Source organism: Ambystoma mexicanum, chromosome 9 (genome assembly GCF_040938575.1).
Source record: "Ambystoma mexicanum isolate Mex_15411 chromosome 9, UKY_AmexF1_1, whole genome shotgun sequence".
Taxonomy (NCBI): Eukaryota; Metazoa; Chordata; class Amphibia; order Caudata; family Ambystomatidae; genus Ambystoma; species Ambystoma mexicanum.
Window position 1 is genome coordinate 168,468,488 of NC_090931.1, and position 13,016 is coordinate 168,481,503.

General features: G+C 48.4%; 1 protein-coding gene across 4 annotated transcripts in view; it reads left to right on the forward strand.

Moving 5' to 3' along the window:
• The window catches only part of USP2 (ubiquitin specific peptidase 2), a 357,749-nt gene that overhangs the window by 46,532 nt on the left and 298,201 nt on the right, over positions 1–13,016 (forward strand). Inside the window, exon 1 of one of the 4 annotated variants that reach the window (XM_069614353.1) lies at positions 9,950–10,264. The exons of the other annotated variants lie outside the window; for them this stretch is intronic. The gene's annotated coding sequence lies outside the window, so the exon portion shown is untranslated. Of the gene's footprint in view, positions 1–9,949; positions 10,265–13,016 lie in introns of those variants that run through there. 4 annotated transcript variants of the gene reach the window in all.

Genomic DNA, 13,016 nt, shown 5'->3' on the forward strand with positions numbered 1-13,016 from the left:
TGATGTCCTGGGTGTTAGTGTGAGCAGTGCACGGTGGTGCGAGTTATGGTTGCTTATCTTGCCATAACTGCCGAATTTCAGGGGTTTTTCTTTGGCTTATAACTTTGTGCCCCTAGACCAATCCTCACCAAACTTTGCAAAAAAAAGTATATGGCCAGCTCTGAATTTTTTTTTGCCAAGTTGGGTGAGGATTTGTGCGGGGGGGGGCAAAGTTATACGGGGGTCCCACATTTTTTTTCCATAGACTGAATGGGGAAAAGCTACCCGAACGCCTGGACGGATTTTTACCAAATTTGCGACAGGAGCGGGGGCTTGGGTCAGAAAGCATGCTTTTGTGTGTTTGGTGGAAATCCGACTAGTATTTTTGCAAAATACTGAAATGTACGTCCCAAAAGATTTGTGATATCTGGCTTTGCGGACTGAAGTGTCATTGGCCTGCGGTACACTGTGGTGACGGCAAACAGTGGACATGGCCAGTGGTTGGCTGGAGGGAAGCGTGCTGTGCGTCCCAGGTTTTGAGAAACACCATGTTGTATTGGTAAATAGTGTTGCGGTGTGTGTGGCAAGGCTGTAAGCTATTGTGTGCCTGGCTGGGCCTCGTGTACGTAGCAGTGCGTGTACTACAATTAGTCATATCTGTGTCCGCTCCGGCATCCGATTTCCCTGTTTGCAGCGCAGTCAAAATTTTGATTGACCTGCAATGTTCAGTGACGGGATGTGTGAAAAGTGTTCCATGACGGCAGTATGTTGTATTGGAGGACAATGCAGCGGCAAAAGGATCTGAAAAACATAGTGTACGGCATTAGTGTACGGCATCTGGTGGTGGGAAGAAGGGATGGAAAGGGTGCAAGAGTGAGAAGAGCTTCACGTGATATATATAATTATACAAGAAGACGGTTTGCCAGCACTATCCATGCATGCTCCACCATATCCGCAGAGACCTCAACAGGCAACTATCTTGTGTGATCGTTGTAGGCAACCTTCGTTATGGCATGCAAGCTACAGCGGCAATGTCTTTCTGTCATGAGTGGTGGCAGGCACATTTGCAGAAGGGGAGTGTATTCCCAGACACATGAGGATTTAAACATAGCGTGTAGTATGGTGTGCTGTGTGAGGTAAGTCCGTAGCCCCTTGTATGCATGGCTGTAGCCCTAGCACAGAAAATGATGTCCACTGGTTGATAAGGTATGTACACTAGTTGAAAGTAGGTGCCACATTGTTGCTTATTGTGTGCGATTTGGCTGCAGTGTGCACAATGTTGGTTGCATGTGTGTGGTGATTGGTAGAACAACCTACAGTTGTAGGTGTATGGATGTAGATAGTGCAGTGACCAGTCGAGCTGTGTGTCCACTGGGTATATTAACGGAATAGTGTACATATGAAAGAGGTCCCGGTGCAAATGTTTCTTCTATGTGCTTGCTGCGCAGATTAGTAAGTGTTGCAGTGCAGTACGCACCATTGGTAGGCCATGCCCCCAACAGCCCAGGCCTGCATCATAGCCTCCGTAATATGATGCAGAGATGCAGTGGTTACTGTGCATGCGTTTGGAGTTGGTGAGTAGCACACAATGGCGGCGAAGGACATTGTGCACTTGGTGGAACAGCAGAAGTGAGCTGTTATGCGTACATTAGGATCCGGTGCACATCATTGCCCCTGTTGCACAATAGGAGCCACATGTCACCATGTGCGTTTGCTATGGGTAGGCCCTTATAAGACCCTTGCTTGAGGAAGTGTTTTACCACATTGTGCCATGAAAGGAAGTCATCAGCATCAGAAAGTTGCAATATGGACAATGTACACAGCCACTTACATCCCGTTCTTCACAGGCAACGCAATGTTATTGAGCCATGTATGTAAAGATGTGGCCAGGATAAAAGTTGGCAGGCTTATTTGCAGATGGGGCCTTCATTACACATAACCTGAGAAGTAAAACATAGGTTGTACTAGGGTGTGCAGTGTGTGGTGAGGCCCAGCGGTCAGTGATGGTAGAGCAATGGCAGAGGAGAGCACAATGGAGAACACATGAAACTTGCAACGTACACTGCAGTACGGTGTGTTGTGTGTGCTAAGCCTGTAGGAATGTTGATGAATGGGTGGGCACCTTGCACTGCCAAATATGTGTGGTGGGGTGAAGAAGGTTTTACAATGTTGCCTTTGGTTTGCGGTTTGTGATCATTGCATAAAATGTTGCTTTTATGGTTGTGCAGATTGGTTGCACTTCTTACACTGTGTAGTATATACCTGGACCTGATGGAGTGACGACTCCTCCAGTGTGTCCTGTGGGAGAAGTGGTGAAGTTCTCCCACAGGACACACATGCGCGCAAGTGGCTAGGGGTGACCTGCATGTACCTGGTCACTTGTTCACCTGCATAACTCTGTTATGGTGAGTTGGGTGTGGCCATGGGCTACAATGTTGGGTGTATGGCAAAAGCCCGTAGCTTGTAGCCCAGTCACCAAAGAGGCTAGGCCTGCCCCATAGCACGCCACCATAACACCGACATGCACGTTTAAGTACACATGTCTCTGATGGGGGTGACGTTAAAAAAATGGTTGTGCAGGACTTTGTAGATGTGGTTGAATAGCACAAGTGACCTGATATGCGTCCGGTATCATATGGTACCCATTATGCCACCACATTGGACATTAGCAAGCCACATAGCGCTATTTACGGTGGCCATGAGTTGCCCTTTGCACCACCCATCATATGTTACATTTGTGGATTGTAGTATGTGAGAAATGTTCCCTTTCATGAGGTCATTATGTTGTGCTGGGTATAGGTAAAGCCTACAGTATTTGATACATGGTCAAGGGCTGTAGGCCATTGGCTATGCACCCAAGAGCCTATTCCTTGATGACAGCCAGCACACCATACTGCAGCTATGTAGAGTTGCCTCTGTTTCTCTCCAAGGATGGTGACCTTTGAATAATGGGTGCAGAGAGAATTTTACTCTTGGTGGAACAACCAAAGTGAGGTGCTATGTGTTTGCGAGGACATGGTGTAGGTAATTGCACGTCTTGAACATTAGGGTGTAATTTGCCCACAGCCAGAGGTTGGGAGGTGTTTTATAAACAGAGGCATGTGTGCCTTTATGTGCAGTGCTGGGATGTTCAGCACTGACTGTGACAGCATTAACAAGCAAGATTTGCAGTGGGTCCAAGGAAATTGAATTTTTTTGACCTCCATTGGCAATGCTCTTTTGTTTGCCACTCTGCACGCTGCATTGCATACAAGCCTGTAGAACTGTAAGAGAAGCGTTGCTGTTCAGTCCGTACAAATTTGAGGAGGAGAAGGGAACAGAAACGAATCAAAAGACATAAAAAACAAAAGAATGTATAAACAAGCATGCACATAACATAAACAGGACAAAAAAAACCTTTTCTTTTGTGAGACAGTATTACAGACCCAACTCCTTATCCTGTTTTACGTTTAACCCCCCAACCGACAACCCACCCCACCTCCCTCCCTACCACAAAAACTCTGCAGTTTACGCTGTACTTTCATGCTTCCACGTGCCACATCCAGCCATTTACTGGATGTGAGCCATGGAAAAGAAGCTGTGCAGCGAAAGACACTGTTTATAAGGTTGGTGGGTCAGGTGTGTACTGAAACAGTGTGCCCGAAGGTTTATTTACACACTGAATTGCAGAAGGCTATGGTAGAAGTGAGCAATGTAAGGAGCAGGCACCCTGGGTGTATGCATCAACTGTATGTATTTCTTTGCAGTTAGTAACATGCAAGATGTGCTGTGTGTGCACAATATTTTTTGAAAAGTGTGCAGTAAGTGGGGTAGTGCGGAAAACAAAAAAGAAACAACTTTGCAGTGTACACAGTAAGTGGCAGGCATCCTACTGTTGTGCATGCATTTTGTGTATGATATCATAGGATGTACGATTGTATGCTACGGAATTCGTAATCCGCCTACACACACGCCTAGCAAAGCAGAATGAGGCAAAGGAGGGCAGACAGAGGGGAGACAGAGACAAAGAACCTTCTAGGCCAGGTGTGACTTAGATTGCCCAAGTGCATGGGTGGAGGGAGGGGAAGGTACAGTACATGGGAAGAAGAACATAATAAGTAAAAATACGGGCCAATTGTGCAAAGGGCACAGATAAGTGCACACATGAGGTGGTGGATGCACTGTTAGGCATACAGGAAACAGTCCTCAAGTGTGGGGTTTACTAGAAGGCCAGTGTAGGGGTTCACCCGGCTGGGGGAGGTGACATTGGTCCAACATCATAGAGTGGTCAGGTAAGTAGTGCAGATTCAGTTTACGTCATGCAGTTAGCCGGGGAGATGAGCAGAAACAGAAGATGTGAAGAGAAGACTTTGAGGTGCTTCCGGAGCTGGCAATGGTTCCCCTCAAGTGTCAGGGAGGCAGGGAGCCTGTTGCAGGGGGAGGCCCCAGGCGAAAAAGCACATCTACCAACAATTGTTTTTTTGCAGAAGTGCATGGCCCTGAGGGAGTTGGAGACGGATGAGGGAAGAGCTTGCGCACGCAGATATATAGGGAGTTAGATTTGAAGGTATTGTGGTCCCAGGGGCCAGAAGGCCTTTTGAATAATGCAGAGTCTTCTCACTTTATTCCTCGCAGCCACTGGGAGCTATTGGCGACATTTCAGTGTAGGAGAGATACCATCCCAAGTCGCGCACTCCTCTTCTGGATGCATTCCAGAGGGCAGAGAGTAGAAGGGGGCAGAAAAAGAGCCTGCTGTAATAGTGCAGCCTACACAGAAGTGCAGCTGTGCAGACAATGATCTTTTGGAAAGTTGCTTTCCCTGGCTATGATACATTCAAAGCTGCTATTGATGCCATTTTTTTTACAATTTATTAAGGAGGTGGGTTAATGGGGAAAACATTTCGTAGCATTGTCCGAGGCAAAGTAGGGAGTTCCTGGGTCGATATTACACTGTATGATATGGGTCAATGAAAACGTTGCAAGCACATATCACTAACATGCCACTTCGTGGTAGGGGATGGGAAAAAAAACAGTATGCTTTTAAAGAATGTTATGGCCGCTCACTGGCAGATACTGTGGGCAGAGGCACTTTTAACATAGTAATACACACAGTGCAGAAAAAGTTTCCGTACCTTAAATTTGTGGTAGTCAGTGTGCAAGTGGATGAATGTGGATGCACACATTTTGCAATCTATTACTGAAATTTGTACTAGACGTGCTGGCACGTGACAGTACACTAGCAGGCTGATTTTCTAACGGTACCTATGAAGTGTTGTGCAGCACCGACAGTGTTAGATGGTCACATCTTGCATGGCATTGGTAGAATCGTGTGTGCCCATTTGCCCGTACCCAATGAGGTGGTGCTGGACAAAAGATAGTGGAAAGGGAAGACGGACTACTCCTGCTTTACTTGGGTGCGACCCTCGTGGTACTTTGGGCACTGCACGTGCCACAATCTGCGCTTTTTACATTGCTGTCCAATGCACATGGGACTTTTGGGATTATTCAATCTGGTACTGTGGGTGTGGTTCAAAGGAAGGGGCGTTAAAACTGCTATGTTGCCTATAGGTGATTCCTTTCTACTAGATCTGCAAAAGTATGCCCTGGAAAGAAACTTTGATGGCAATTTCGGGTTGGAAGGAGTGGTCGCATTGTGGAACGGTGTCTACGAGCGCAGTTTCGCCGACATGGATGCACTTTGCAAAGATCTGGCCACTTTCGGTAGAGGCGATGTTATCGTCATCCACTACGGCAGCATGCATGGGTTACATGTCTTGTTTAGGCTTGTTCTGTCAACTAAAGAGGTTGCTAGATCTAGTGAAGAGGCTTTTTCCCCTCTACCAAGGTGCTGTTCTCATTGATAACACCACGAAGAGTGTGGCCCACTGCTCATGAATGTTGTTCCAAGCCAGACGCAAGAAGGTGTCTCATCAACAGAAGCATGAATACTTTTTTGTCCTCTGCTGGGATGTTCTTCTGCAACAATTACCTCATTAGTTGTGGAAATGCAGAATTTTTCCAACCAGATGGTATTTCTTTGTCGCCCATTGGTAATGCTGTTTGTTTGCCCGTCTACAAGATGCGGTGAAGAGTTTACTGTAACAATGTCCGCACAAGAAAACACAAAATCTAATCAAAAATGAAAAAAAGGTGTTCCTCTAGAAGCATCTAAAAAAAAAGAAGCTCTTTTAAGAGCTGCCTCTTATAACAAATTTCCCCTACCCTGGTTGCACGTTATGCCCCCACGCTTGCACGCAGCACAAAAGCCACATCCGGGGATTTTCAGGATGGCGGCGATGGTAACTGGACTGCGGAGCCACAGGGATTGCACAATAACATTTCTGGGCAGGGTGTGTACACAGAGGACTGTTGTACAGAACTGATATTGTTACATGGAGAGCTCTTCAATGTCATTGGTGGAAGCGTGTGGAACTTTTTAACAGTATGCAGTGATGGCGTGCTGCAAAGAAGAAACTGGAAAGGGAAGTAGGAATGTTTATGCTTCATTGGGACACGGCCCTCGCCATCCTTGGGGAAACGCACGTGCGCTTACTGCTCTTTGCCGCTAGCTACCCATGCGATTGGGACAATGGGGAATATCGTAGCTGCAGTTGCGTGTGTCACAGCAAGGTCCGTTCTTAATTCTGTCAATTACTGTGTGTACTCAGCCGGACTAACATGGTTGCTATTAGATGCAGACGCACTGTAGCACATCAGATTTGGTGCACCATTACTTACAGGGCAAACCTATGTGGCCTGCTACTTTGTCCAGCAAAGCTGCAAACTTTTTGCAGAGCACCTCTGGGGTGTGTCCTTTTGTAGGGTTGCTGTGGACAACTTTCACCCGGAAAACAGGCCTACATTGTTCCAAACAATATATACATGTGCAACAGCGAATTGTGGTGTGTCTGTAAGCGTGTACTTTCCGAAAAACACTCTCTGGTTTGCTGAACCCTGCACTTTCGTGCTGTTCGAGTGTCTGGCTCCTGTCCCCGAAATAAGGGCTCATGCCCAGAGTGGGTGAGGTTGCATGTTGAAGGTTGCCACTGTTCTCCTTTGGGACGGCTGTCAGCTGCACACGTTTTGGGCAGAATGCATTGTGCGCAACAATTCAGGGAGACGCTGCGTATTTATAAGGTACAGCAGGTGAGATATTTATCTGCATAGCTACCTGTAGGACGTGGGTGGACGCCCAAACCTAATTAACGTTCCTTCGCATATGCTGCACAGTGGCGATGTCCACAGGACACAGAGGAACAGCTACACATGCATGTACTTGCACTACGCATAAACGTCCGGGACTACACGCATTGATTGGTTCTGGACAACATGCGGACGTGCAGAGCATGCTGGCGGCTCTGTCGTCATTGTGGATAGGCCGGGCAGCTGCAGTGTTCGTAGGACACCTACCTTTTTCTTACTTGCAGTCATTGCAACGAGGACTGTGTGCCGCTGAGTCAGAACCCCATTTTAGGTATAAAAACATTACCACTCAAAAAGTCAGCAACATTCTCATTATTATCGTTTCCTTGTACACGTGCATACACCCCATTTGGAAAGGAAGGGGTAGCAGAAGTACTTATTGTGGGGAAACAGGGATTTGCACAGTTTGGTTGTGAGGGGAGGAAGAGATTGATGTATTACCGTAACGTCTCCCATGAAACGGTTTTTGAGAGAATGGCGGGCTCCGGAATGGGGAAGGAGTACACATGCAGGTGTGCCAGTGCTGTGTTATTTTGTCCAAATGACATCCTTGTACGCAACCTTTAAAGCGGCACAATTGTTCACCAATTCCTCCACTTTGACTGCCACGCTGTCCATTTCCCTATGCACAGAGTTTCTTTCCTTTCCTATGCCTGTATGCTGTTGTGGAAGGGTTGCCGCTTGTACTGCCTTGCTTTCCTTTTCAATATGTTGTCTTACCGAAAAGAAAATGTGTTTGATGTACATGCAGAAATATATATTACACATGTATGGTTCACAGCACTGTGCGTACCAATGGGGTTACTATAAAAAGTACTTGCATCATGAGGTAAATTGTCTTCCTGCCACTGTAAGGTGCTTGCCATTGGTGCATTACACCAAGATATGTTATGCTTCCATACTATTGCATGCTGCAGCACCGGTGCAATTATTTTACAAAGTTTAGGGTCCTTACTACATTGTAATGACATTCAGGTTTTAGCACTTTCCATTCGTTACTCTGACCGTTCGTTCTTTGTTCCCCTTTACAGTAGCAGTGTGATAAGATTGGTGAAGGCAGACATCCCTTCTGTTGTTGATGCATTACGTTATGGTGCACTCCCTATGCCTTTGTCCTGTCTGCTTCATAGGTACACAATTTGCAAATCTACTCTATTTTCCCTGCCAATTTGTGCACATGGTGCTGTTTGTCAATGTTATTTGCGTTTGGTGATTGGTACCACTATGTAGGAGAGCACCTGCCTTCCTCAGCCGGTTGGATGCCACAGGATCTCTGCAAACAGACGCATAGTCCGCGACTGCTGTCCGTATTACCATGGTGCCACCAGTTGCACTATGTTGCACAGTCCTTCTTTATACACTAAAGGTATCCTGCTAAAAACCAATGAAATTCACTGACAAAGAATGTTGTTAATGGGACGTTATGGTTATGTTGCGCTAGTAAACACCTATAAAATTCAATGGAAAAATGTTGTTACAGGGACGTTATGGTTACAGGTAAAACCGAAAAACCTCGGAAATTCACCAGTTATGGTGAGCTAAGCAACCATAACTCGCACCACCACCGTGCACTGCTAAGACTAACACCCATTTTTTGCACAACAATCATGTAAAGGATGCGGGGGACAACCCTGCAACCCCCGGACGCATTATACCATTTAAGGGGAGCAGGGGACACCCGCGCAACCCCTGCTCCCCTTAACCTTTACCGGATCAAACCACAGTGTTTTTGCCGCCATTTTTTTTACCAGCGACATTTTTGCTGCGATTTTATTACCTGATGCCCCTTTTGGGTTCTAATAGCTGGGTGCTAGGGCCCAGGTTCTGAGCGAGGAAGAGTCAGGCTTGGTGGGTGGTGGCTGATCTCTAGGGCCTGGGAGCTAGGTTTTAGGCTCAGTGTATTTGAGAGTGGTGGTGGTTCTGCCCAGTGTTCGCTGGGCTCCGGTGACTACGCGCCAGAGCCTGGTCTCAATGCATTGTGAGGGTGTGCTGGCCGGTGTTGGGGGACTGCTTGGTGTGGTGTCCTCTGGGGTGTCTGCAAGCTGGGAGGGAAGGTCCAGTCTCAGTCAGGGGGAGGGGAACTGTAGGAGAGGGGTGGCCCAGCTTGGTGATGGGTGGGCGCCAGGGTCAGACTCCAGGCTCACAGCGGAGCGTAGGTGTTTCTTGGGGTGGGGTGAGAGACACCCACCCCCTAGGGGTGAGTTAGCTGGACGTTCATTTGGACTCTTGATGGCCTGGAGCCAGCGTCCCTTCTGGGCAGTGCTGGGTCTAGGTGGTCGCAGCTGGGGGCCTGGAGCACTGCTGGCCTGGGCACTCTGCTCTGGAGCTTTTCCCGCTCGGGGTCACGCTCCAGTTTCAGCAGGCGGTCAGTTGGCCATCCGGAGTCCCCTGCCAGCATGTGTTGGCAAGCCCGAGCCTGCTGTCCCTCTGTACACACGGCCGTGCCAGGACCTCGGCGCTTTGTTCCTCTGAGGCGCCGATGAGGGCTCCTGTGTTAGGCTGGTTTCCATGGAGCTCGCAGACTCCAGTCACAAGCCATGTGAGACCTGGGAGCACAGTGGGAGGGTGGGGAGCGAGGAGGGGAGGAGCAGGCAGGCAGAGAGGCAAGAGGGGGGCAGGATGGCACAGAGAGAGAACGAGTAGAGGAGAATGGGCAGGGTACGAGGGGGGACGCAGAAGCGTGAAGAAGAGGGAGAGAAGGGGGCTGGGTAACAGTATAGGAGGGGCGAAGGGACTGGGAGGATGGCAGAGGGAGGTGCCAGCCCCTTCAGGCGTCCCTTGTTGCTGCTTCCCGCCTGACCCCCGCCACCCTTGGGGCCCCGGCTGCCACCGCCTTTACACATTCTCACGGCCCTCTCGCGCCCTCCCTCAGCCTTGGGGTGAATTCCAGGCGAACCTTCCACCGAGGCAGAGCGGCGCCAGCTCCTAGAAGCGGGGAGCTTGGACCGGCGCAGGGCAGCGGGTACTCCCATGGACCGGCTGCAAATATTGTAGACAACTCCGCTTCACTCCCCAAGGCCGGCTCGAGCTGCCCTGAAGCTGCCCTGAAGCCGCCCCTGTCCCACGGGACCGCGGAGTTGGGATGGTACGGACACTGGCTGTGGTGAGGAAGGGGGCACCTGTTCGGGGAGGGGATGGGTGCATGGTACATCTTCGCCATGTAGTGTCCCTGCTGCGGCTTCACGGCACATTTATTTTGCGTTACCTCAAGTTACTTGTATCTACTTAGCAGAGATTTCAGGCTATTCGGCATTATTGTTTGTACTGTTCACATCCAGGGAGACTGTGGCAACGTCCCCTGCACGAAAGGGGGGGTTGGGGTTAATGCTGCAAGCACCGCTCTACGGAGTAGACCATGGAATGGGATTGGTGCAAGTAATGCCCCAGATGAACGACATGTGGAATAGGAGTGTTATATGTACCACCCCGGAAGGGACGGCGTCATGGCCTTTCAGTTGTATCAGTTATAATGTGCCTCTAGCCTCAGGGTGGCACCCAAGCAGCTGCCCCCGCACCCACTTTGTTGGCAGTATCACAAAGCAAAATGCGTAATTTAATGAAAAACGTTAAATGGGCGTTTAAGCGCACAACTTACAGGATGCCTTTGCTGCCGCCTTTAGGCCGTCCACCCCAGGGTCGGACTGGGGCATACAATTGTCTTGGGAACCAATGAAAAAGTGGCTCACAGTTGCAAATGGGAATTAATTCCTTGTATGACAGACTGTTTGAATAGTACGGGGGGGGCTTTTGAAAAAATGTGATGCAAATTGAGCAATTTAAAGAATATTTATTCAGCAACAATGATCAAAACCACTAGCCACATAGTGAAGTAACTCATCAAAATGGCCCACATTGGCCAAAAAAGTGGCCCACTTTGACCCAAAAAATTGGCCCACACCAACATTTTGCTTTTTTGGTTCAGCCATGGGCCTATTGCCCTATAGGCCAGTCCGAGCCTGGTTCACCCCCTCGGGCTTTGCCGTATCCAGCAACGTTCTTAACACCCCATTGAACTTTTTTAACCTGATTTTGACTACATTGGCCCCTTGCTGTTAAATAACGATTTCCAGCTTTCCCGTGGCCATTCAGTGTTTCAGTCCCTGCTGGCTGGTTGTCCCATGACAAGCTGCAACGATAACCCCCTTGCTGTATTCCGTTATGTCTCCATTATAATGTAAGCATGCCCAGGGTGCTTCAGACTTTTTTCCTCGCTGTAGGCAGGGGCGGGGGGGGGCAGGGGGGGCATTGATACATCGTCAGCTGGCCCTGCCACCCCGGGCCAGGAGAAAGGGGTCTCTGGGGAATGGCATGTGTGTCTGTTTGGTCGCGCAGGCACCCGGGGAAAGGACTGGATGTCCGTTAACTTGTTGTACCACCTGTGCCACCCGAGCCTATGAAATAAGCACAGGTGCAGCAGTGTTTCTGGTGTCAGTCTGTTTTCCAGTGGGCCCAGCCGGTGCTTAACTGTGGAAGCCTACTGCTTAACGCTGGGCCACAGCTTCTTGGGGGTGGATGGAGCGGGGGGGGGGGGGGGGTCTGTGAATGAGGCTTGGATGAGTACATGACCTCATGTCTCCGGGACAGCCCTTTTCCAGCCCTGGGCTTTCATTTACCAAAGAACAGCATTCTGGGAGTTAAAAGTCCTGGTTTAATAAATTTAAAGCATCTGATAAAAATAACTCATACAAAGATAGCACGGGATTGGAACAGCGCTGACCACGTGGTGCCTCTTATCTGGCCAGCCTTGGTTTGCATTCATTGATGTTCGGAAGTGTTTGCAAGTATTCTTGGGTGCCCTGTATAGTCAGATAATCTGGTCCGCTGTGCACCACAAGGAGGCCTCATGTACTGCATACATGTTTCTGTCTGCTCTGTATCACTAGATTGCATAGTGACAACCGTATTACTGGCTTTCCTGGGTGCTCTGTATCGCTAGGTCTCTGGTTTTCTGCATATGTATTCAGGACTGCTGTGTAACACTGGATTATATAGGGTCTTGTGTATTACTAACTATCATGGCTGCTCTGTATCACTAGCTCTTTGATGTGTTACATATGTGTTCAGGGCTGCTGTGTAACACTAGATTATATAGGGTCTTGTGTATAAGTAGCCATCCTGGTTGCTGAATATCACTTGGGCTCTGGTGTGCTACATATGCATTCATGGTTGGTGTGCAACACTGGATTATATAGGGTCTTGTGTATTACTACCTATACTCGGTGCTTTGTATCATAGGCCTCTGGTGTGCTACATATGTATTCAGGTTTGCTGTGCAACACTTGATTATATAGGGTCTTGTTTATTACTAGCTATACTTGGTGCTTTGTGTCATTAGGTCTCTGGTGTGCTACATATGTATTCAGGGTTGCTGTGCAACACTGGATTATATAGGGTCCTGTCTAGAACTAGCCATCCTGGGTGCTCTGTACCACTAGGTATGTGGTGGGCTACGTATATATTCAGGGATGCTGTGTGTAACACTAGATTATGTAGGGTTTTTTGTATAACTATCTATCCTGGATGCTCTATATCTCTAGGTCTGTGGTGTGCTACATATGTATTCAGGGATGCTGTGCAACACTGGATTATACAGGGTCCAGTGTAGAACTAGCTATCCTAGGTGCTCGGTATCTCTAGGTCTGTGCTGTGCTACATTTGTATTCAGGGATGCTGTGTAACACTAGATTATTTAGGGTCTTGTGTATAACTAGCTATCCTAAGTGCTCTGTATCACTAGGCTCTGGTGTGCTACATCTGCATTCAGGGTTGCTGTGCAGCACTGGATTATATAGCGTCTTGTTTATAACTATATTATCATCAGTGATCTGTATCTGTAGGTCTGCAGCATGCAACAT